Raw genomic sequence first — 24,874 nt, 5'->3', positions numbered from 1 at the left:
ACCACCTTCCGATTTAAAGTTCGAAGCGCTCGTGAACAAAATTCTGATGCCTTACCAAGTGAGCTGTGCTCCTGAGATACGAAATAAAAATAAAATAATGCACTGTATACCTGCTTGTGTCGGTAATTGATTTGCTCATATTCCATAATGGTCCCGATAATGGTACAGTGCAACAGAGCAAAAATGCCCATAATTTAAAAGCTATATAATTCATGAACAATATACACTACACATAAAAATACTAATACAAGGGCATTTCAACATAAGAATCCAAACAATTAAGTACCAACATGCACAGCTTTGTCCTTATATCACATTTGGGTTTTTAACAAAATGTTATCAAACCTCTACTGTGATTGGCAGCTGCACAAGGCATCTCTTTGATAGCTGATAATGGCCATCCATTCAGCAAGTGGCTACTAACTGACCTTGACAGGGTTGAATGAGCACTGTCATCTGCTACAAAACCATCACACTCTAGGTTCACAATCGAGTGAAAGACTATTATTATTGATTAGGCGCAGATGTTAAAAGTACAGCTCCTATGCGTGTATAGCAAAAAATTGGAATAGAATGTTTGGAGTCATGTAACTAAAATACTACATGCATTCTGCAAAATGTGCTCTATCTGACCAATTTCTAAAGCATTTCATTAGCTTTAATTTGACACATTGTTTGACATGTTTGGAATTATGGTAAATCATTAAATAAAATATTTATTAATTAATCAATTATGTCAATTAATTAAAAATTTAATGCATATATGCATATTTTCTCTGACAGAATTGTAGGATTTGACGAGAGCCATTTTTCTTGTAAGTTTGATTCTTATAACATACCGGTATCGTATTGCGTCCCATTATAGTTACAGAAAAAATACGCGTGCAGGACACACATACGCACACCTACACACACACACCCAAAGGATCGTACCGTTTTACAATCGTATAACATTCTTTGGCGCTAGTAGTAGTAGTAGTAAATTCCAATTTTCTTTGCTTTACCTCACTTGTTCTGCTCAAAATTAAAAGGGGACATATCTGACAGTAAAAGCTTACATTTTATGGAAATTATGTTTAACTATTTGTTTAAACAACACAAAACAGATAAAGCAAAATTACTATACATAGGACTATACATGTATGGTATACCAGGGACTGTTTAAGAATATATCATTAGATTTATGATATTTACTTCGAGGACTGTTATATATCAAAAATGTGAAAAATATCAAATTTTAATAATTTGTCATAAAATTTGTATTATATCATAAATTTCAATGAAATTTATTTGATATAAGAAAGACATTCTTCGTATTCAGAATGCAATTCGATATGTCTGATGTGCTCTCATGTCCCACAAAAAATACTATCGAAACGCTCAAAACGCTCATTCCAGATCCCTTAAAGTCATAATGTACGATCTTATAATATGAATTTGGTTAATTTTTTTCAAACCTGATTTTTTAGCATATTTGTAATGTTTACAACTTGCACCTAAATGGAATCAGCCAAATTGCTTGTGTTTGTAGGTAAATAGAGCAAAGTTCGACATAAAGTCATAATGTCCTCCCATAGAACTGCGTGTTAAACGGCCAAAATAACAAGCAGTGTTTCTTTCACTTTACCTTATTATTTCAGCTCAAAATTAACAGAAACCATTCCCGATAATTATTACTAGTATTATTCAGCATTTTGAGTATACAATGATCGTACATTAAGTCTTTAATTTGGTTAATTTTCTTTGTCTTTTTTTTCTTTTCTTGTTTTATTTATTTTTCTTTGATTTATATTGCCAGGATAAGGAGAGGAGGGAACTAAAGGAATATTCAGTGATTTTTTGATTTTTTTTTCATCCCGACGATCGTAAAAATCATCAAAATTCAGATTTTGGATACTAGACTGCGGAACTCGGTCTTCAATGATAGTCAGTAATTTTTATATTTTGGACATTACTATGACTATCATTTGAGGACTGAGTTCTTATGATCCGAGGAGCAGTTTCAGACAATTGCTTGGGATTATTGGGGCAGAGGTTATCTTTTGAATTCTTTCATGACCACTGAAGCATAGTCAAACCTGTCAAGGACACTCGGCGTGAATTGAAAGACCATGTCACTCGCCACAAAAGAATGTCAAAGGTCATAAAACACCAATTTGGTCATTTGGTGTCTTCTGCTATCTAAAGGCCTTATATGGCTGATTTTGTACCTTTCGTCATTGTCATAGATGTGCTAACAAAGCTTGCTAGTGCAGTGGTTCAGCCGAAAGCCGTGTGTCTAAGGCAAAACATAATGCATTTACGTGAGTCTGTAATTTATATACCGGTACTGACAGTATATAAATTAGCTACATGTATTTGAATGGGGCTTCAACTTCGTCAATACTGTCGTTTTCCTGTTTTGTTTTTTTGCCATTTGTTTTTCATTAAAAAAATTTATAAACGTAACAATTTGATTTTTTTTTTCACTTTCGCTGGGATCACTGAATAGTGAATGGGACTTTGTAGCGCGGATTATTCAAAACTTGTTTTTACCTACTGCTATATATATAGTATTAATCCGATTATTACATAACTTTGCCAGCGTATTCAAAACATAGGTTATGTAATTGTAAGGGATAAACTGTACATGGGTATAGAGGCCCTGCATGCTTTTATTGATTGGCTCCAAACAAAGGATTTGAAAAGTGTCCTTCGCCGTTATCACGGCGCGGCGCAGTAGCCTACAGTCCATTCAATCAAATGTTGTCAGTGTGCGAGACGAACGATGTATAAATCTGGAGGTCACATCATCACTTATCATGCTTATTGAAAAAAGTTTGTCCAATGCATATACTGTGTGTAGGCCTATTGTTCCCGGGTATTGTCAATGCAATCAAGCAAACAGGTATTATATTTTGAAAAGGCCGCTATAGTATATTCACATGGGTGTCTTGAATGGCCAATCATATGGGACATAATCAAATTGCAGTGACTGCTTCCTTTGTTACCACATGTCAGTCATCTTGTGATTATTGGACCATGTAAACCTGCAAAAAACGAGCCAAAGTGCAGGCCCTATGGTGGATGGGCTTACACAGCCCTAAATGGAGTCTGCTGACATGTTCCGTGCTTAGAGAGAACGGGTCACATTAACACATTGGGCAATAATAGGCATATAGTGTGTCTCGATAAAATCATGAAAATGTAGTCACAATTAAAATGTGGTCGCAAATAATTATGAGTACGATATAATTCGTATAAGAAAGACAGATATGGCTTCTTTTATTTCGACGCGTATCAATGAGATTGCCATACTAATTCATTCAGGTGCTATCTCTATTAAACCTTAACTGCAACTATATTTTAAAATTGGGAGTTTTTTCTTTTTTACATAGATTATAATGGTGTAGAGATTCTAATTTGACAGTATGCACTAAACATATCTTGGTGTGGAGAACATATGGGTGATGTTGAACTGTGGAATGTAAGTTGCATGGTCATTGTCTTTGCGCGCGCGAACACCGAAATACACAACTACATCATAACCACGTTCGAGGTGGAACAAAGTCTAGAAACTCAGTCAGAGTAGGTTGTATTAGAATTAGAATTGATTAAATTGGCGTTCGAGTAGACGTTAGCGTTGACGAAATGATTTAATTGGCGTTCGCGTAAACGTTAGCTTTGACGAATTGATTTAATTGGCATGCGCGTAGACGTTAGCGTTGACGAATTGATTTAATTGGTGTTCGCGTAGACGTTAGCGTTGATGAATTGATTTAATTGGCGTGCGAGTAGACGTTAGCGTTGATGAATTGATATAATTATTGGCGTTCGCGTAGATGTTAGCGTTGATGAATGATATAATGGCGTTCGCGTAGACGTTAGCGTTGATGAATTTATATAATTGGCGTTCGCGTAGACGTTAGCGTTGATGAATTGATTTATTTGGAGTGCGCGTAGACGTTAGCGTTGACGTAAGAAATTGAAATCTTTCAAGTATATTATAGTCACCGCTTTGCAGCTATTAATAGGGCCTATTCATATTCTGTTATAACCAGAATGGTCAACCGCAGATCCGTCGGATAACGCTTTTTCAATGGGAAATGAACTTTGCTGCTTGGATGATCACGATGAGGTTATCATTTATTCCGTATTGAAAAGCGTGTTCCGACGGATCTGCACTCGACAGGCCTCGTTATAACACAGCACACATTAGGCTCTCCTCTAGTAGATTATTTTATCGACATCTTCTTGAAAAGAATTTACCAAACCTAATTCCAATTGATACGGAATAGACAAGTCTAGACACGCCTGTCTTTATCATGATGCACTTATGGTCCGTGGCAAGCCCGATTCGACCTTTGTGGCATTAAACACAGTTAACAGGAAATTAATCCAGTAAATCAATTCAATAAAGCAAATAAGCTCATGCATTCGATCACTAACGGCAACCAGCTTCGGTCGATTACCCCAGCTGCAGCGTGTGTAAACTCTAATTTGCATAGAGGCTGTACGTGAAATTATTGATTGGCTCCAAACAAAGGATTTGAACCGGTGCACGTAATCATGGCGCAGTGCAGTCCATTCAATCAAATGTTGTCATCAACCTATTTGATCGCAGTGCATTGTTATGTGTGTGAGACGAACTGTCGCGGTTGATTGCAATCAAACAAACGATGTCTTATGTATTACTTTGTTCCGTGATGAAAATCGTGATGTTTTATTTAATCACTCTCGAAAAATGTATTTCTTTTGTAGGCATATTACTTTGTTTTGTGATGAAAATCGTGATGTTTTATTTCATCACGCTTTAAAACAAACGATTTCTTATGTATTACTTTGTTTCGTGATGAAAACCGTGATGTTTTATTTCATCATCACGCTCTAAAACAAACGATTTCTTGTGCATTATATTTGTTTTGTGATGAAAATCGTGATGTTTTATTTCATCACGCTCTAAACAATAATTATAGTTACATGCATTTCAAGAAAAAAATCTTATTAAAACGGTAGGCCCTATGTTGTTTAGAAAAAATGTAGAAAGTGATGATGATGATGATGTCGATGATGATGATGATGATGATGTTGCAAGACATTCTCTAGCTAAATTGTATATATGTTACAAATCGTGAACACCTAATTTTGTTTATATGATACATTTTAAGGCATGCGCAATAGAAAGATTAAAATGTAAATATATTACATTTTAAGAAAAATCCGACTTCTGCGCATTTCACTGAAGTGATGATGATGCTTATTTTGTATATTTAGCACGGCAGTAATTAGCGCCCTCTGTGTTACATTAATGGTGCTGTTGGCCAATTTATACATTAAGGTTACTGTTGGTCAATGTTACATTAAGGTTAGGGTTAGGGATAGTGGATTAGGGTTAGGGTTAGGGTTAGGGGGTTAGGGTTAGGGTTAGGGTTAGGGTTAGGGTTAGGGTTAGGGTTAGGGTTAGGGTTAGGAGGTTAGGGTTAGGGTTAGGATTAGTGGGTCAGGGTTAGGATTAGGGTTAGGATTAGGGTTAGGGTTAGGATTAGGGATAGGGTAAGGGGATTAGGGTTAGGGTAACCTTAAGGGCGACGGGCTGTCTCTACTAGGTGACGGGTTATCGACAGCCCGTCACCCATATCCATACTTAGAGACAGCCTGTCACCCATTTCACACTTTCTACTTATTTTTCATTTTTACCCCGTAATTTCCCTCATTCTTCAGGCCCTGCCCTCTATCGGTGGCTAATTTACAGTTTAAGCTTGTTTGCTATTGTATTGGGAGCAACATTGTTTGTTTATAGGCCTGCGGCGCAACCTTGAACAATATTGTCCTTGAGCTAACGCCCCGTAGCCACCCCCAGCCAGCCCCATACCTCATTTCAGTTTTTAAATTAACTAAATTCTGCTTTTTACATTTTATAGTGTTACTTATTAACTCAAATATTAATTAACTCTCTTAAAAAGTACTTACTAAAGTGAATTTTGATCAACAGAGGGCGCTATTTACTGCCGTATAATTTGATGATGATGATGATGATGATCCTTGACTACTGCGCATCCATTCTTGCGCATGGTCTAATTTGTATCATATATACATTTGAACTACTTTGACCATTTGTATCATATGTACAAAATAAGAATGAGAATGGGTTGGATGATGATGATGGATGATGATGATGATGATGATGATGATGATGATGATGTCTCCAAAAGTGTCCCGGTTTTTTTTTCTTGCCCTAAATCGTGCGTATCTATTAATAAGGCACTTCAATAATCAATAATCAGTCCCGTGACGGCCTCCACTAACTAGCTACTAACTTGGGTTATGGGCCCTGATTTTCATGTTCACTGTCACTTACTCATCAGCGAAGTACGACCCTTTGTCAATTACCTACAGTACCAAATTTCGGCATACTATTTAAAAACTCATCATGATGATCGAACAGAGAGTACTTTAAATGTAGCTTGTACCGTTTTCGAAGTGAGCGGTCCGTTTACCAAAATTTTCGGCCAAATCTCCATTCAATTAACACGGGATTTGGCTAGCTATGCCTTGCCCTCACTCACTGTTTTACCAAAGTACGAATATTTCTGAACATCTAACCTAGCTGTAATTTTAGGTCATGTTAGAGAAATATATTTGCTAGAAGTTTTTGAGAGTACTTTTAATATTGGCCGGTTATTTTTCACACATTGACGTTAACTAGGCAAATGCCTATCCTTTTAACGTGGCACGATTTGTAGAGGTCACAGCTCAATGGTGAGAGCACTGTGTATTGTGTATAGGAAAACGGACAGTAACTGCAGTATGTGACGAATGAGATGGCAGACATATCTTTGGGACACACTATAGTCTAATAATATCATTAGTAAATAATTCATCTGATGGGACTATATTAGTCTACTATTGGGACTACGCCTCATTTTAGCCGGTCTAGACGGGCTAGATTGAAGCAACGCATTACATACTAACTGGGAATTATATTGTTGTGACTGAGGCAGAATCCAATTGGTTTTCGACAACACAGGCAAGTACACGACGTTTGTTATGTTCAATCTATTCAATTTTTTTTTTTTTTAAATCAATGGTAATGATGTAATGGGGACACCCTACTGTAACTCCTACATTTAAATATATTTATAAATATTTAATTTACTTTGTTGTATTAATCATGATGCCAATTGCCAACTACATCCAAAAAATAAATACTTCTTATAATGTTGCATTATAGTGCAAAATCACAGATGTAAGTCAATATGTGACGGGGATACCGAATGTCACACCTATGTGGTGTCCCCGTTATGCTTCTTATATGTTGCATTATAGTGCAAGTGCCTGACAAATTCACAGATATAAGTCACAATGTAACGGGGACACCAAATGGTGTCCCCGTTAAATCGTAGCAGTCAGCGAAATCATTTTATTTTACACCAAAATAACACAACTAAACTAAATGTACATGTATATGTGAAACAAGAATGATTTATTATTTATTGAAGTGGTGCAAAAAGCTTCTTAGATGGTCACACTGAAACTGTGTCCCACACGCTTAATTTCTTTCTGCAACCATAATGGGCCGCAATATATCACTAACCGCATAGTCCGAGGCAAGGTTCATTATTGTCAGGGTTAGGGTCTTAGGGTTGGGGTCTTATGGTTAGGGTTAGGGTAAGGGTTAGGGGTTAGGGGTTAGGATTATGGTTAGGGTTAGGGTTAGGGTTAGGGTTAGGGTTAGGGTTTAGGGTTAGGGTTAGGGTTTTGGGTTAGGGTTAAGGTTAGGGTAAGGGTAAGGGTTAGGGATTAGGGTTAGGGTTAGGGTTATGATTATATTCGTATTGTGTGTATGCACTTTATTCCGTTATCCATAAGTATCATAAACAAACACCTTTCTGGCACAACGAATCATAGCACAGTCGTGTAGGCATTAGACTATGGATACATAGATTGTGGGTTCGAACCCCAGGTAAACCGTTATAATAATGGTAATAAACTCGTGTCATAGGCCTATAATTACATACTATGTGTTATCGCATTGCGGCCCATTATGGTTGCAGAAAGAAATTACGCGTCCCGCACCGAGTATACATGGTGTCTTTCAAAGAACTGTCCCACATTAGTTTACTGGGTACAGAGTATACAGGGTGTCTCTGAAAGAAGTGTCCCACATAAGTTTACTGGGTGCAGAGTATACAGGGTGTCTCTGAAAAAACAGTACCGTCGGAATAAAAAGCTTATTAGATGGTCACAATGTAATGGTGTCCCACATTAGTTTTTTGTGTGCAGAGTATACAGGGTGTCCCTAAAAAAGCGTACTGTCAGAAAATTTACGTTTTGAGTATTTTAGTGCGCAACCACGTAGGACGGAATACGGTAGTTAATTTAGAATTCTTTTACCAAGCCCAACAGACAAATTTGCGTTTTTTCCGCTGACACTTTTGCCAGAAACCTTCCGGCTTTCTCAGAGCGTTGATAATGTTATTGAGCGGGAACCATGACCGGATGTTTTGATTTTCTGGGTGTGTTACTCCTGTCTTCAACGTTGGTCTGGAGTAGAGGATCAAAGAAGTGGCTTAAAGAATGTCCTCTCGTCTCTGTTCATGGTATTGTCCCCTCTCTTGCATACCCATATTGCTTCTTTGACCCATCGTCCCCTGCGATTATTTTCTCTATCAATAATTCATGAACTGCAGAGAAAGAAAGATCCGTGAATTGCTCCAATACAAACATCGGTGCGACTAAAAGACACTTCGCTGTCCACATGAGTAAGCACAAAAGCTAGCCATCATAAATATTCCCGATCTAAAGGAACAGAATCGCTTACAGAAAATCCTCAATTACTGATCATGTGTCCAGCGAAAATCGTATAATAAACTGGGACAGTTAATCAATTATTGTTAGCGAAGAAAATTACAGAGCAAGATGGGTATTAAAGAAGCAATATGGATACGCCAGAGAGTGGGCAACTGCATGGACAAAGACGAGGGGACATTCTTTCACATCTTTAATCCTCTTCTCAAGACCAACGTTGGAGGCAGGAAAAACACTTCTAGAAAAATCAAAATACACGATCAATGTTCCCGCTCCACGCTGATGGCTTAATAACATCATCAACGCTTTGAGAAAGCCCGAAGGTTTCTGGTGAAACTATCAACAGGAAAACGTCAGTTTTTTCTTTTAGTCTTGGCAAAAGAACTCTTAATTAGCTGATTAATTAACAGACCTGACGAACCTCTTCAATCAAGAACGGAATGATGTATGTTATGATAAGGGTAATTTACTGACTACATTTGTATTCGCACTAGACCTAAAGGCAATAAACTCCATGACTAGAACGATTATTTTGACGAATGCATTTGCACGAACTTAATTATCCATCATATGCTTCGAGTGCATCAGTTATGATAAAACAATATGTATTAATTACTGCAGTGCTTTTTTAATTTGCGGACTTGTGGTAAACTATCTTAAACTAAAATGCTGGTCAACGATCTGGTTTACCTCTATACTTTTTTTTTATTCAAAGTGGATTAAATGGATACCGCATTAATGGAGTTTGCGAGAAACATGTACTGCAACGGGATTTTACACAAATACATACTAAAGTATGCCCCAAAAATCAACACAGGTCCACTGTTTGCTCTGTTCCAATAGCAAAAAGTGGGAGAACAATAATTGACAAAAGGTCAAAATATGCCAGAAAGGGCAAATTTCAGGGGGGTTATGTCAACTTTTTACACACAATTTTCATCGAATTGGAAGTCCCTCGCCCTTGCCTCTCCCCTAAAAATCTTGCTCATCAGCACTCTATGTTGTGAAAATTTTTGTGAAGTGGGCAATCATGGAATTATTCGTTCAACGCTTCCTTTGCGGCAAATGGTGGCGTTCCAAAATTACAAAAGAAGCATTAGATACTGTATCAAATATCATGTTTGTCATGTTATGAAGCGATTGAAGGTCAGTCACTAAATAGAACAAGCAAAAAGTTGTGCATATAATACCATCCCTTTGTTTCGTTAAAAGTTGACCTAGTATAGGTGAGATGAAGTTACTTTCGAATTTTCCCGACGCGGTTTTGAACGAAAAGATTTTGTTTGTCCATTCATTTGTGTATGGAAAATGACGTCCTAAAAAGAGTTTGCGATATGACGGTTAAAGGAGTATTTCGTGATCCTAACATCCTCTATTTATGTCATTTTTCATTAGATATCCACGAAAAAACCTATTCCCAAAATTTCAGTTGATTCCGATTTTGCGTTCGCGAGTTATGCATGATTATGTTTATTACTCTGCTCCATAGATAATGCGTTGTAATTTCGTTCTGGTGCACCAGAACGAAATTCAAATTTCACGATATCTTTGCTAAACGAATTAATCTGCAAGAAATATTTTGTACATAAACATTATGTAGCCAGAGGTTTCCAATGATATAAAAATCTCAACTTTTTTTGAGAAAAGTGGGGGGATGAGGCTGTGGATCACGAAATGCCCCTTTAATATTTCAAAAACTCGTGCAACTGCATAATGAGGTCATTCAATATTTGACCGGAATGTTACACTAGGATCCACAACATGCTCATCTATCAAGGCACATTTCTTTAACCCCAATACATTTGTACATTCGTTGAATGACCTTTGAAAATTTGGGTACTAAAACTCATACTCTGCAACTTCAGGTCAAATTTTGCACTATGATTGTTTAATTAAGGTTATTGAACTATGCCACTGGAATGAGGCCATTGTGGTCCATTGTGTTATGTGTAGCAAAAGTCGGCAGTGATAACAGACCAAGCCGATGTGCTTGAATGCATCTCATACATACAAAGCCGTTCAAAGCTGATAACAACCCCTCTAAATGAATGACTACTTTAAAACTTGTTATCGTATTGCAGCAACAATAACAACAACAACAATAATAATAACATTAATAATAACAACAATAGCAAGAAAATGTGGCAAATAACTCGGGAAATAACTTTAATAACGTAGCCATATAATGCCGGTAAAAAGGCAACACGCTGAACTTTTTTCTATATGTTTTAGCAAACGACGGACTGAGTATTGCAGTATAAGTATTGGAAAAGCATTGATCTTTGCTGTCTATTTTTCCTTTGCTATTTCGACTGAATGGAAAAACCTGTTTTTCATTTTACATGCAACTATTGTTAACATGACGTTGATGTTGTTGTTGTGTTGTTTTTTGGGGGGTTTTTTTGTGTGTGTGTGTGTGTGTTTGGGGGGTTTGTTTGTTTGTTTTATTTTGTTTTGTTAAAATTGTATTGTTGAACCTTAATAGTTGGAAAAATTCTGTTGTCCTCTTTTCATACAACGGTTCTTGCATCACCTTTTTTTTTAATTCCGCGAATAAAATTATTATTCTAACCGTTCAAAGCTCTCTTATTTCAACAATTGTCATGACTAATGACCACTTATTTAGTAGAAGGTCTTTGATCTTTTCAACTATCGGCCTTTCCCTGTAAAAAGCAAATCTAGTCACTAATGATAACTAATTTTCTTTCCAACAGGTTTCTGATATGGCATCCTTGAGCCTGCTTCTAATTTTCGTCCATGTTATTGGTAGCCTCTCAACAGTTGCACATGATGGAGTTCAACCAGTTCCATGTAACTCATGTTGTCAAGGGCCAGCTGGGATACCTGGTGTACCAGGGTCAGCAGGGATACCTGGATCAAATGGCTTGCCTGGACGAGATGGCTTGAGAGGTGAAATGAGCATGAAGGGTTGGAGTGCCTGGGCCTATTGGCGAGAGGGGTCCACCTGGCCCACAGGGCCCTGCTGGTGTAAGAGGAGATCGAGGACTACAAGGTTTTCCCGGTAAAGTAGGGCCAAAGGGGGCGCACGGTCATGCGGGAGCTGATGGACAATCAGGTGCAGATGGACAACCGGGTAATGATGGTCAACCTGGACCTCCTGGACCCAAAGGAAGCACTGGAGGCATGCCACAAGTACAAAAGTCTGCGTTCTCTGTCTTCAAGACATCTCCCCAAACTGGCAACGGTAATGATGTTCTCACGTTTGACAATGAAGAAGTCAACATTGGTTCTGATTTTAATCTAATTACGGATAAGTTTACGTGTACAATTAGCGGCACCTATGTGTTCATGTTCACGATTTCCACTGCTTATAATAACCAAGATCCATATATTGCATTAGTGAGAGATAACGATATGATCACTACAGTAAGAAATCATGAAAGTGATGATAGTTCGAGGGTTAATTACCGTTCTTCTAACAACGTGGCCATGATACAGTTGTCAGTGGGCAATCAGGTATGGTTGAAATTCATGAGTAATGGAGAACAAGTGTACGGCTCTAGTGGTGAGAAATTGACTTCATTTAATGGATTCTTACTGTATGCTGAATAAAACGATTTCTTCGTGGAAAAGATATCGGTAGAATGCACAAGTGTCACCATTTTCTTGTATTATCACGCCGAATGATGCTGTCGATCGGGTTACGGACCTTTAAATATGTTTATGGAATATATATATAGTTGCTTATAAGCCGCGTATTTAAATATCTAAATGTTTTCCTCCTCTATGAACTCATCCAAGTGCTAAGTTGTTGTTGATGTAATAGCTGCCTTATCTTGAAAATTGCAAAAAATATCAATATGAAGAGATAAGATGCAAAACGTGCATGATTACATGTCACTCATTGCTTTATTGATTAATTGAATAACTAGTCAATAATTAATCAAATTTGCAATTACTTCTGTTATGACTGTTTACCTAAATTGTTTAAATAAATGCGAGTTGGACAGAGTATTACTCCTTACTCATTAAATTTATAGCGTAAATGAGTAACATGTAATTCTTGACTTTTTGCTGTTAAAGGAGGATTTCGTGATCCTAGCATCCTCTTTTTATGACATTCTTCAGTACAAATCCACGAAAAAAGCCTATTCCCAAAATTTAAGTTGATTCCGATTTTGCGTAAACCAGTTATGCATGATTATGTGTATTACACTGCTCCATAGACAATGCGTTGTAATTTCGTTCTGGTGCACCAGAAAGAAATTCAAATTTCACGATATCTTTGCAAAACGAATTAATCTGCAAGAAATATTTTGTACATAAACATTATGTAGCCAGAGGTTTCCAGTGATATAAAAATCTCAACTTTTTTGGAGAAAAGTCGGGGATGAGGCTGTGGATCACGAAATGCCCCTTTAAGCTCTTCATGCGTATTTATTTCTTATTGTGTTATTCGCCGTAAAAGTGATGATGTAACAGGCTTAATTGCCATCGCACCTGTTACATCATCACTTTTACGGCGAATATCAAAAATCACCCAAAATAAAACGGTGCGCTATATTTTCAACCTGGAAACCCGGACACATATTGGTAAAGCCGAATTTGGTAGTCTGATTTTTTTTTAATGTGCTAGGGTGCAAAAGGGAATCATCTCAGTAATGGCTAATTTCCAATGGGGTCTCCTTTTGTTATTTATTCTCTGCCATTTCTGCTAAAATCGATTTACAATTGAAAATACGCCTGAAACTTTCTATGGGTTATCCTGGTTCCTTGTTCCTATACCGTATAGTGTGTTTTATCTTCCCTATTATGTTTTTCTTTTATTTGGCATATGTAATGTATATATTTTAAATTTTTAATAATATTATATATTTCTATTTTTCCATGCTTAGGCCTATATGTAACCAAATAAAATCAATCAATGAATCAATATCTTAAAAGCAACAGGGATGTCAAGAGAGGCTAACCATCCAAATATCGCACAATGAAAGTTGTACAATAAGCACCCCTTAGTTTTCATTTTGTTTCTGTATTACATTTTATTTATTTTTTTCTTGGTTGAACTTATTGCACAAAAGAAACATTTTGAAAATTTAGATATTGTACACTGACAATAAATGAGTTTTGTGGTGACTCTTGGTGGTAACAAATAAAGGAAGATGGTCATTAGAATCGGAACACGTTTTTGTTTAAGGCGTTTCTGCATGTATCTTATCAACATAGTGAAATTAATAACAATCTTTTGCTTTTAGGCTTTGTTTGGGTTTTGTTGAATTGAAATAGCTGCTGTGTTATTGTGATATGCCCTGAGTAATTTAAGTTGATTATTTATCTCTGTTTACACAAATTAAGAGATATTTCATGAGACATTAGGAAAATCCCTCTCATTCATTAAGTTGATTTAAAAAATTGAATCATTTCTAATTTTGGATATTTGGGGATTCTCTTTTCCAGAACGTGCACTGTGTATTACACCATTAGGGGAATCCCTGATAATATAAAGTGAATATATGACATCATGGGGAATACCCACAGGAAGTGTTGTAATGTGACAGAATTGACTATTAATAGATCATGGGTTTTTAGGAGTATAAAAAGGTGGAAGCTTTAGTTTGTTCATTACAGAATATCAAGAGAGTTTGTAAATTCTCTATTGGTTGGTCATCCTGTGCTTCAAAAAGAGGTACAGTTGAACCAGTTTACATAGCCAATAATGTGCTATTTTAATACAGCAACGAGGTAGATGTTGAGTGTATGAAAGACTTAATGGAGTCTGCTTTATAAAACAACACATCTGTCAATAAAGTGGAGCAGTGCAGAAAGAAGCCTGTTTCCTGGAGAAAGAGAGTAATTGGTGAAAGAAACACCATTTTTGGAGATTGTCATCTGAGCAAGGAGTTAAGTGTTTGGAGAACTGCGCAAGGAGTTAAGTGTTTGGAAAACGGCGCAAGGAGTTTTAAGTGCTTGGAGAACTGCGCAAGGAGTTAAGTGTTTGGAGAGAGCAGCACCATTTCTGTGCGAGGATTTTATACGCAAGGATATATAAATGCAAGTGTACAATGGACTTCGCTGATTTTAGCAATAAGGATATATAGATCAGCCGTCCAGGACATTGTAAGAACTCTATGATCACCAAGAGGAAGACTGCTGGTTAAGTACTGATTACTTAAAATTGTGATTGTATGATTATATTGTACAATGTATGTGCATTTGTTGTTATGTATCAAGCATTTTTAATTTCAATTAAAGACTTTGATTTTGTTAACGTAATCAAACAGTATATTGTTGTTGTGCATTTGTGTGAAGTTGGGTAAAAGGTGATTTTGGCTTTGAGTCATTACGACTCATAACAGTTATATACTGTGAATATTGTAAGAATTTCCGACTTAACTCTTGAAATAAAACTGAACAAGTTTTATTTTCTATTAATCAGAATAGAATACTGCATCTACCATGCTATGGCTGGGCCTACTCAAATGCCTCACCAATTTTACGGTGACTATAACGGTGGTAAAGAACTTCGTGTTGCATTATGTAACGTAAACAGCTTGTCCAGGAATGCTTCGAATGCGGGCTAAGTAATCAAGCTGTGAACTTGACATTAACAGGGGTACTGGTAATATTATTAGTTGTATTATTTTCAAAATCTACATGTCACCGTTTTTGGGACACCCGGTATATTGAACCTTTTTCTAAACATATATTATTAAGTTAGTCAAGATATTTTTTAATAAAATTATTCTTTTAGATGTCCAACTGAAATTAAAATCAGTTTCATTTATCTTGTTTATTTTTGTTTTGTGTATGATTTCCCTCATTAAATCATATTCGCATTCACGAGAGATTTCAAATATCTATCACTATAACACCTATTATAGTTATACAGGGCAGATAAGAATACAGACTGGAATATTCACGTTTAAATGTCAAATGGTAGAAAAAGGTACAACCAGACATCGCTTACTGAGAAATTCTTCATAGCACACATGATAAAACGATTAAACGTTATTGGCAAATGCACGTTGTCACGTCAAAACAATTCAAGCAATGGATGATTGATGACATTTGTGACTCGCATATGTTCTCACAAAACCCGGAACATGTCAAATGTTTGGGATTTTTGGTTTTAGATTTTGATATTGCTATAAATAATTTTAATAGCATTGGCTCTAAAATGATACCAAATTATGTTTTTGTGCCGTGTATACTTTGAAAGATATATATGATTTGGACGGGTTCGTTAGACAAGAGTGCCAATGTAATTTTCTGGATGGGCTTACACAGCCCTAAATGGAGTCTGCTGGCATGTTCCGTGCTTAGAGAGAACGGGTCACATTAACACATTGGGCAATAATAGGCATATAGTGTGTCTAGATAAAATCATGAACATTTAGTCACATTTAAAATGTGGTCGCAAATAATTATGAATACGATATAATTCGTATGATAAAGCCAGGTATGGATTCTTTTATTTCGATGTATCAATGAGATTGCCACACTACTTTATTATATTCATGTCCTTAACCTCAACCACAGTCTAATGTTGAAAAGTGTTTTCTTTTTTTTCCCGAATTCGATTTAATCTGACCTATACTACACATCATAAATTATAATAGTTGATAGATTGCGATTTTTTTTGCCAAAGCTAACTTTTACTCGTAAGCCAGTTCTGTGCGCATATTAAATGACAGTACCTTGCTTCTACTCAAGTTTGTTAGTGACGTCATGGTCATTCCATTTACGCGCGCGATTTAATTCTGTGAACAGCGAAGTACAGAAAATCAGTCAGAGTGGATTGTTTTAGAAGTGATTTAATTGGCGTGCGCGCAGACGTTAGCGTTGACGAATTGATTTAATTAGCGTGCGAGTAGACGTTAGCGTTTACGAATTGATTTAATTGGCGTTCGCGTAGACGTTAGCGTTGACGAAATGATTTAATTGGCGTACGCGTAGACGTTAGCGTTGACGAAATGATTTAATTGGCGTACGCGTAGACATTAGCGTTGACGAAATGATTTAATTGGCGTACGCGTAGACGTTAGCGTTGACGGAATGATTTAATTGGCGTGCGCGTAGACGTTAGCGTTGACGAAATTATTTATTAGGAGTGCATAGTAGACGTTGGCGTTGACGAAAGAAAATGAAATCTCTCAAGTATTATTATTATAGTCACCGCTTTGTTGACATCAATAACAAACGTTGGCGTTGACGTGAGAAATTGAAACCTCTCAAGTATATTATAGTCACCGCTTTGTTGACATTAATAGGGCCTATATATTCTCTTATGACACAACACACATTAGGTAGATTATTGTTACCGACATATTCTCGAATAGAATTGACCAAACCTAATTGCAATTGGTACGGAAAAAAGACAAGTCTAGACACGCCTGACTTTATGACGAATGAGATGGCAGACATATCTTTGGGACATACTATAGTTTAATAATCTCATTGGTAAATAATTCATCTGATGGGACTATATTAGCCTTGCATTGGGACTACGCCTCATTTTAGCTGTAGACGGTCTAGATTGAAGCAACGCGTTACATACTGGGAATTACATTGATTGACAAAGTCAGAATTAAATTGGTTTACAACTATACACAGGTAAGTAGAAGACGTTTTTTATGTTCAATTTATTCATTTGCATAAAAATTCTTGTAACTCCTATTATTTAAACATTTTTCATTATTTATAAATATTTAATTTACCATATTGTCAAATTAAATCTGATGCCAAATCCATCAAAAAACAAAAGTTACTTCTTATAATTATGTTGTATAAAATATGGTGCAAGTGCCTGACGAATTCACAGATATAAGTCACAATGTAACGGGGACACCGAATGTCACGCCTATGATGTGGTGTCCCCGTTATGCTTCTTATATGTTGCATTATAGTGCAAGTGCCTGAGAAATTCACAGATATAAGTCACAATGTAACGGGGACACCGAATGTCACGACTATGGTGTCGCCGTTATATCGCAGTGGTCAGCGAATTCATTAAATTTTACACCAAAATAACGCAACTAAACTATTTATTATTGAAGTTTGGTAGTGTTTGTAGTATGTGAAATAAGAATGATTTAGGTTGGAATTCCGAAAGGTGGTTTAACTTAAACCGGTGCTAACTTAAACCTGGGTCTAACTAGTCCCGGCTTAAGCCTAAACCTAGGTTTAAGTTATTTTACGATTCCGACAGCTCGGACTAGTTAGACCTGGGTTTAAACCTGGGTTTAGCTAAACCTAGGTTTAAACCACCTTTCGGTATCCCAACCTTATTGTCTATTGAAGTAGTATAAAAAGCTTTATAGATGGTCACAATGCAACGGTGACCCAAATTAGTTTACTGGGTGCAGAGTATACAGGGTGTCTCTGAAAGTACTGTCCCATATTAGTTTACTGGATGCCGAGTATACAGGGTGTCTCTGAAAGTACTGTCCCACAATAGTTTACTGGGTGCCGCGTATACAGGGTGTCTCTGAAAGTACTGTCCCGCATTAGCTTACTGGGTGCCGAGTACTAGTATACAGCGTGTCTCTGAAAGTACTGTCCCATATTAGTTTACTGGGTGCCGCGTATACAGCGTGTCTCTGAAAGTACTGTCCCATATTAGTTTAATGGGTGCAGAGTATACAGGGTGTCTCTAAAAGAACTGTCCCACATTGGTTTTCTGGATGCAAAGTATACAGGGTATGTCCCACATCAGTTTGATGGGTGCAAAGTATGGGTGTCTCTGAAAGAACTGTCCTACATTGGTATACTGGGTGCAGAATATACACTGTGTCTCTGAAAGAACTGTCCCACATTGGTTTACTGGGTGCATAGTGCATAGTATACACGGTGTCTCTGAAAGAACTGTACCGTCGGTATATAAAAAGCTTCATAGATGGTCACAATGTATCAGTGTCACACATATGTTTTGTCGGTGTAAAGTACACATGGTATCCCTGAAAGAAGTGTACTGTCAGAAAACTTACTTTTTAAGAATATTAGCTTCAACCGCACAGAACGGAATACGGTCGTTAATTTAGAATAATATTTGCCAAGCCCAACAGAAAAACTTGCGTTTTTCCGCTGACAGTTTCGCCAGAAACCTTCTGGCTTTCTCAAAGCGTTGATGATGTTATTGATCCATCTGCATTGAGTGGGAACCATGACCGGATGTTTTCATTTTTCCGGGTGTATTACTCCTGCCTTCATCTCCACAACGCCGTTCAAAGCTGTGCTGCATGCAAATAAACATAAAAAAGTAACTTCACCTTTAATGAATGATTATTATTCCAAAACGGGTTATCATGTGCCAAATTTGTAAAAAGCATTGAAGCAGAATTTATTTCAGCGCATTACGACATCTCATTTGTTGCAATAGTCCTAAAATAATTGATGTCGCAGCGTATATTTAGAAGAAAATAGCCCAAGATTTGAAAGCTGCAGCAAAATTGTATTGACCTCCAAATGCATGAAACAAAAAAACATCCAATAAGAGCCGACCATATTTACTTCAATGACATTCTTCCTTGAATACCAGGCAATAGAGTACCGAAGTGTGACGTCTTTGTTTAGAATATACTATCGCAGACGTCGGAACTGGTGAATGCCGTCGTGCGTAAGCCTTACGATGTTACCCGGTAGACGTCGGAACCGGTGAATGCCGTCGCTCGTAAGCCTTACGATGTTAGCCGGGAAGTAGACGTCGGAACTGGTGAATGCCGTCGCGCGTAAGCCGTACGGTATTAAAATGTTTTGTATGAAAACACACTAAAACAACATTTTTAAAATGTCGTCAAAACAAATTTACAACATTTTTAAAATGTCGTCAAAACAAATTTTGCCAACTATTTCATAGTTTTAAAATAATGTTTCTGAATGTTATGAAAACGTTTTATGCCCTGTATATATCCTTTATATAACCTTTGTATGCCCTTTATATAACCAGACATTTAAACTTTTTCTGGCAACCTTTTCTTACCTTTTGCGAATAATTTCAGAAACGCTTTGTGGTTCCTGGGTCTGCATGTCAAAGTTAATCCTTCATGTTAAGTAACCCCTGCATGCCAAAGTTATTCCCTGTGTACCAAAGTTAATCATGCGTGCCTAAGTTACCTCTACAAATTAAGTTACCCCTGCATGTCAAAGTTACTCCTCATGCCAAAGCTAACCCTTGCGTGCCCAAGTTAATCCTGCGTGCCCATGTTACCTCTGCATGTTCAGTTACCCCTGCATGTCAATGTTATCCTGCATGCCAAAGTCAACCCTTGCATGCCCAAGTTAATCCTGCGTGTCCATGTTACCTCTGCATGTTCAGTTACCCCTGCATGTCAATGTTATCCTGCATGCCAAAGTTAACCCTTGCGTGCCCAAGTTAATCCTGCGTGCCCAAGTTACCTCTGCATGTTAAGTTTACCATGCATGCCAAAGTTAACCCTTGCGTGTCCAAGTTAATCCTGCGTGCCCGAGTTACCTCTGCATGTTCAGTTACCCCTGCATGTCAATGTTATCCTGCATGCCAAAGTTAACCCTTGCATGCCCAAGTTAATCCTGCGTGCCCATGTTACCTCTGCATGTTCAGTTACCCCTGCATGTCAATGTTATCCTGCATGCCAAAGTTAACCCTTGCGTGCCCAAGTTAATCCTGTGTGCCCTAGTTACCTCTGCGTGTTAAGTTTACCATGCATGTCAAAGTGACTCATATAAAGTCTGCACAAAAAATAACTCAGCTGTTATAAATACGCCTATAGCTTCAGAACTAATAATTGTTTCCACAATATTTCTACATAGAAAGAAGGACGATTTATTTACGTGCATTTTGATACCCCATTTGTCCAATTTCGTTCAATATTAACAACACAGCAGTGTTTTTAAAGAACATAACCCGAATTAAAAGGTTGCAGCTATTTGTACTGATTTGAAGTCAGCGCGAAGATGAATGGAGGGTTTTAGGTGCCACAATGCCTGCGTAATAACCATTGATCGCTGCAAACTGCAACTTTTAAATTCGAGTATTTTTCTTTACAAGCACTGTACTGTGTTGTTAATATTGAACAATATTTGACAAAATGCGCGTAAATAAATCGTCCTTCTTTCTATGTAGAAATATTGTGGAAACAATTATTAGTTCTGAAGCTATAGGCGTTTTTATAACAGCTGAGTTACTTTTGTGCAGACTTTATGTCAAAGTTAACCCCTGCGTGCCAAAGTTAATCCTTCATGCCCAAGTTGGCCCTGTATAATAAAGCTACCCCTGTACGCCAAAGTTACCTTTACGTGCTAAAGTTACATCCTTTTGTAAACGTTTTTATTTTACCTGCGTGTGATCATGATCAGACAGTACATATCCAAATTAAAAAGGCAGTACCAACATCACCAGCAACAATAACAGAACAATAACAACAACAATATTACTACTAATGATAACAATAACAAAAACAACAACAATATTAAAAATTCAACAGCATTGATGTTTGAGGGGTATTTTTTCCTTCTTTATTTCGACTGAATGGAAAAAACCTGTTCTTCATTTTACCTGCAACTATTAAAAGGACTTTGTTTTGTGGTTGAAATTATACAGTTGAACGTAAAATATAGGGGCAAATGTTGTTGTCCTCTTTTCATACAACGGTTCTTGCATCATCTTTTATTGGAATTTGGTGCACAATTTGTAGAACAATATTTAATATTGTTCTACACATTCAAAGATTTCTCCATCTCATTACAAAATTCATGGTAAAGAAGACCTGCAAGGCAAAGAACATGGATCCTACTTGTCTAATGTACAAAAACTGTTGGGGACTTTGACAACTTTTTACTGCCAGATGCCATTACCGCTTTGGCTTCAGATCGTAGTACATGGATGAAATAACTTATAATGAAACGAATTCCAATAATTGTTCAACAATTTCCGTGACTAAAATGTCCAAGTATTAAGATGTTCCATCCAGTGATTAATCATAACTAATTTTCTTTCAATAGGTTTCTGATATGGCATACTTTATCCTGCTCCTTATCTTCGTCCATGTTATTGGTAACCTCTCAACAGTTGCACTTGATGAAGCTCAACCAGTCCCATGTACTTCCTGCTGTCAAGGGCCAGCTGGCATACCTGGTGTTCCAGGGTCAGCAGGGATACCTGGATCAAATGGCTTGCCTGGACGAGATGGCTTGAGAGGTGAAATTGGCATGAAGGGTGCGGTAGGAGTGCCTGGGCGAATTGGCGAGAGAGGTCCACCTGGCTCTCAGGGCCCTGCTGGTGAAAGAGGAGATCGAGGATTGCAAGGCGTTCCAGGTAAAGTAGGGCCAAAGGGCGCACACGGTCATGCGGGTGCTGATGGTCAACCAGGTGCAGATGGACAATCAGGCGTTGATGGTCAACCTGGACCTGCTGGACCAAAGGGAAGCGCTGGAGACATGCCACAAGTACAAAAGTCTGCGTTCTCTGTCTACAAGACATCTAGCCAAGCTGGTAATATCAACGATGTTCTCGCATTTGAATATGAAGAAACCAATATTGGATCGGATTTCAATATTGCAACTGATAAATTTACGTGCGAATTTGCAGGGACATATGTATTCATGTTCACAGTATTAAGCAATTATAACAATCATGATCCAGCGGTTCAACTTGTAAAAGACGATGCTGTGATCACTACTGCACACAATCATGAAGTTGGTGAGAGTTCTACTAACAACCACCGTTCAGCCAGTAACACGGCCATAGTTCGGTTGTCAGTAGGTAATCAGGTGTGGTTGAGATTTGCATTTCGTAATGGAGAGCCAGTGCACGGTGGCAGTGACAAATATACTTCGTTCTCTGGATTCCTGCTCTACGCTGAATAAAATGACTAATTCAAGATTAGTAGGAAACATATCAGCTATCATTTTGGTGAAATGTTCACTCAAAATGTTCTATGCTTCTCTACCGTAAATAATAAAGGGACACCTTTAATAATTTGTAATATTACTTAATAAAAATTAGTGCAACTTGCGAGTTACTTCTTGAGTACATAAACCATTGATATAGAATGTATAAATGTAATTCACAAATATTAAAAAGCAATTCAATTTGATGTAAATAAGCCCAATAGGCATTGTAACTTCCAGTTTTTGGGAACAGTTTGGGACACTTTTACCTCTGACATATCGGGGAAATTGCTGTAATTATTATTCATTTATTTATTAAATTATTATTGTAGTAGTGTTATCATTAACAATATTTTAATAAATTAATTTATGAAAATAGTCATGTTTTTTTTAACAATTTTCATTTTAGTAAAACATTTAAATAAATATATTGTACGCACGCGCACAAAAACCATTTACCTGTACCTGATAGGTCAGAAGGCAAAGTGTCCCAAAACTGCAAAAACTGTCCCACAATGCGTTACAAATTTCAATGCTGATTTGGCTTTTATGCTCAGGGCACGTGCATTGTAAATCGTCCACCACATAATTTTCATATAGTACAAGAAAGCCATTGAACAGTATAGCGGTCCGTTCAAGCATATCAATAGACCAGTCCCTCACCTTTGTTGATAAACAATGATGTCAAGTGGTCTATAAAGCATTGAAGTGCAAAGATCATAATTTTACAGTGCGCCCTCCTTTTTTGTGAACAGATTAGAGCCCACTGGCTGGTTGGCAACATCGATGTGAAGCGGATGAATTTGGGGAACTTTTCAACAAAACTGTAAAATAATGGCAAAAAGCATGTCATTTTTTGCATGCTACTCTGATATCTGCACATTTTTTATTATACACCTTGGTATTTTTCAGTGATTTTTAAGCACATTTGTCTTGCTATGAAAGAAAATAGCCCCGCTCTTTTTTTTCAAGCATTGCCCAGCTCTAATTAGTGCCTTATGGAACACGTCAAGGTCTTAAAATAAAATTTGGTGTGCACATTGGAAATATCTTCAGCACTGGGCTGCAGCAATATTTTCGCTGATATGAAGAGTTCGATTCCAAAAGACGCTAAATCTAATAGCTGCCTTGTGTCACATTTTTCTGGTATATTTTAACAATTTTAAGTTTAAATGACATTTAAGATAGGAATGGATATAGGCCTATGTTTGTAACTCTAGCTTATTTTCTATGTATCTTCAACATCATTTTGTCCCCTGCCAATGGGTGCCATTGGATTTAGCTCCTTTTGGAACAAAAAAAAACACTTTAATATTTATTATTTTTCTTCTTCGCATGGGAGGTTAAAGAGATTTGCAACTACATATATATTTCTTTTAAAAATAACCAAAAAATTGTTATAACTATTATTCCAATGTTCTTAGATTGGTAAAGATTACTGCTACTCTTACGAATATCTTCAAATGAGTTTTACACAAAGCAGCCTTTGGAGTTAGCGTCTTTTGGGACCAAATTCTTCATATTAATATTATTGATATTGGACTTGAGCAATTTTGCAGCTCGGATCAATGATGATATCAAATTTGATCCCCTAAAAGCATTTAAAATTATAAATTCTGTTTAAAAAGGTTTGCATTATGTTATCTGACCCCAACATCAAAACGGCTAATAACTCAATTTCGCCAAAAACTGTAGGCCTACCTCTATAAAAAAAAATTTCAAAAAAACAAAAAACATGTAATAACGGTTTCTGAGCTGCAGGGTTAATAAAAGTGCGTGTTTCTGGGTTTTTCGGGCATTATTTCTTATTTCTTTATACATTCATTTTATACCCTAAAAACCAGCTTATTTTGATATTTAAAGTCAGTTTTAACACTAATGAACTTACCTCCCTACCCCCATTTTGTAAGCATTTAAGAATAATTAATGAATTTGGTTTAAAAAGTTTATATTTAATAGAGAGCTTGCGATTTCCAAACGTATACGTATCATACGCCCGTGCATCTATTCAAAATCACTCTCATGTGACGGTATTTTGAATACTATGTATGACGGGCGTCTGAAACGTTCGTTTAGGAATCGCAAGCTCTCTAATTATGCGCCAATAAATAGGCCTACATCTTGCAGGTTAGGTCTTCACTTAGGCCATCTAAATCCTGTGTTTCAAAGCTTGTGAAAAATTGAAAACCTAATGCGGAATGCGGTTTTTTTATAGTATTAATTTTTTTATAATGTTAGTACAGGATTTCGGACAAGTTAA

At 36.9% G+C, this 24,874-nt stretch overlaps 1 protein-coding gene and 1 long non-coding RNA gene across 2 annotated transcripts in view; both read left to right on the top strand.

Moving 5' to 3' along the window:
* The first annotated feature begins 12,125 nt into the window (after positions 1 to 12,125).
* Positions 12,126 to 12,821, top strand: LOC140168457 (uncharacterized). Its single transcript, XR_011861205.1, has 2 exons — positions 12,126 to 12,248; positions 12,293 to 12,821. It is a non-coding gene; the product is annotated as an uncharacterized lncRNA (long non-coding RNA).
* Positions 12,822 to 17,284: 4,463 nt separating this feature from the next.
* Positions 17,285 to 24,874, top strand: part of LOC140168450 (uncharacterized) — a 62,756-nt gene continuing 55,166 nt past the window's right edge. The window contains exon 1 of the mRNA XM_072191849.1: positions 17,285 to 17,361. The gene's annotated coding sequence lies outside the window, so the exon portion shown is untranslated. The remainder of the gene's footprint in view (positions 17,362 to 24,874) is intronic.

The sequence above is a fragment of the Amphiura filiformis genome, chromosome 13, assembly GCF_039555335.1.
Source record: "Amphiura filiformis chromosome 13, Afil_fr2py, whole genome shotgun sequence".
Taxonomy (NCBI): domain Eukaryota; kingdom Metazoa; phylum Echinodermata; class Ophiuroidea; order Amphilepidida; family Amphiuridae; genus Amphiura; species Amphiura filiformis.
The sequence above is the reverse complement of the archived record's forward strand: the minus strand, read 5'-3'. Positions and strand labels throughout refer to the sequence as shown.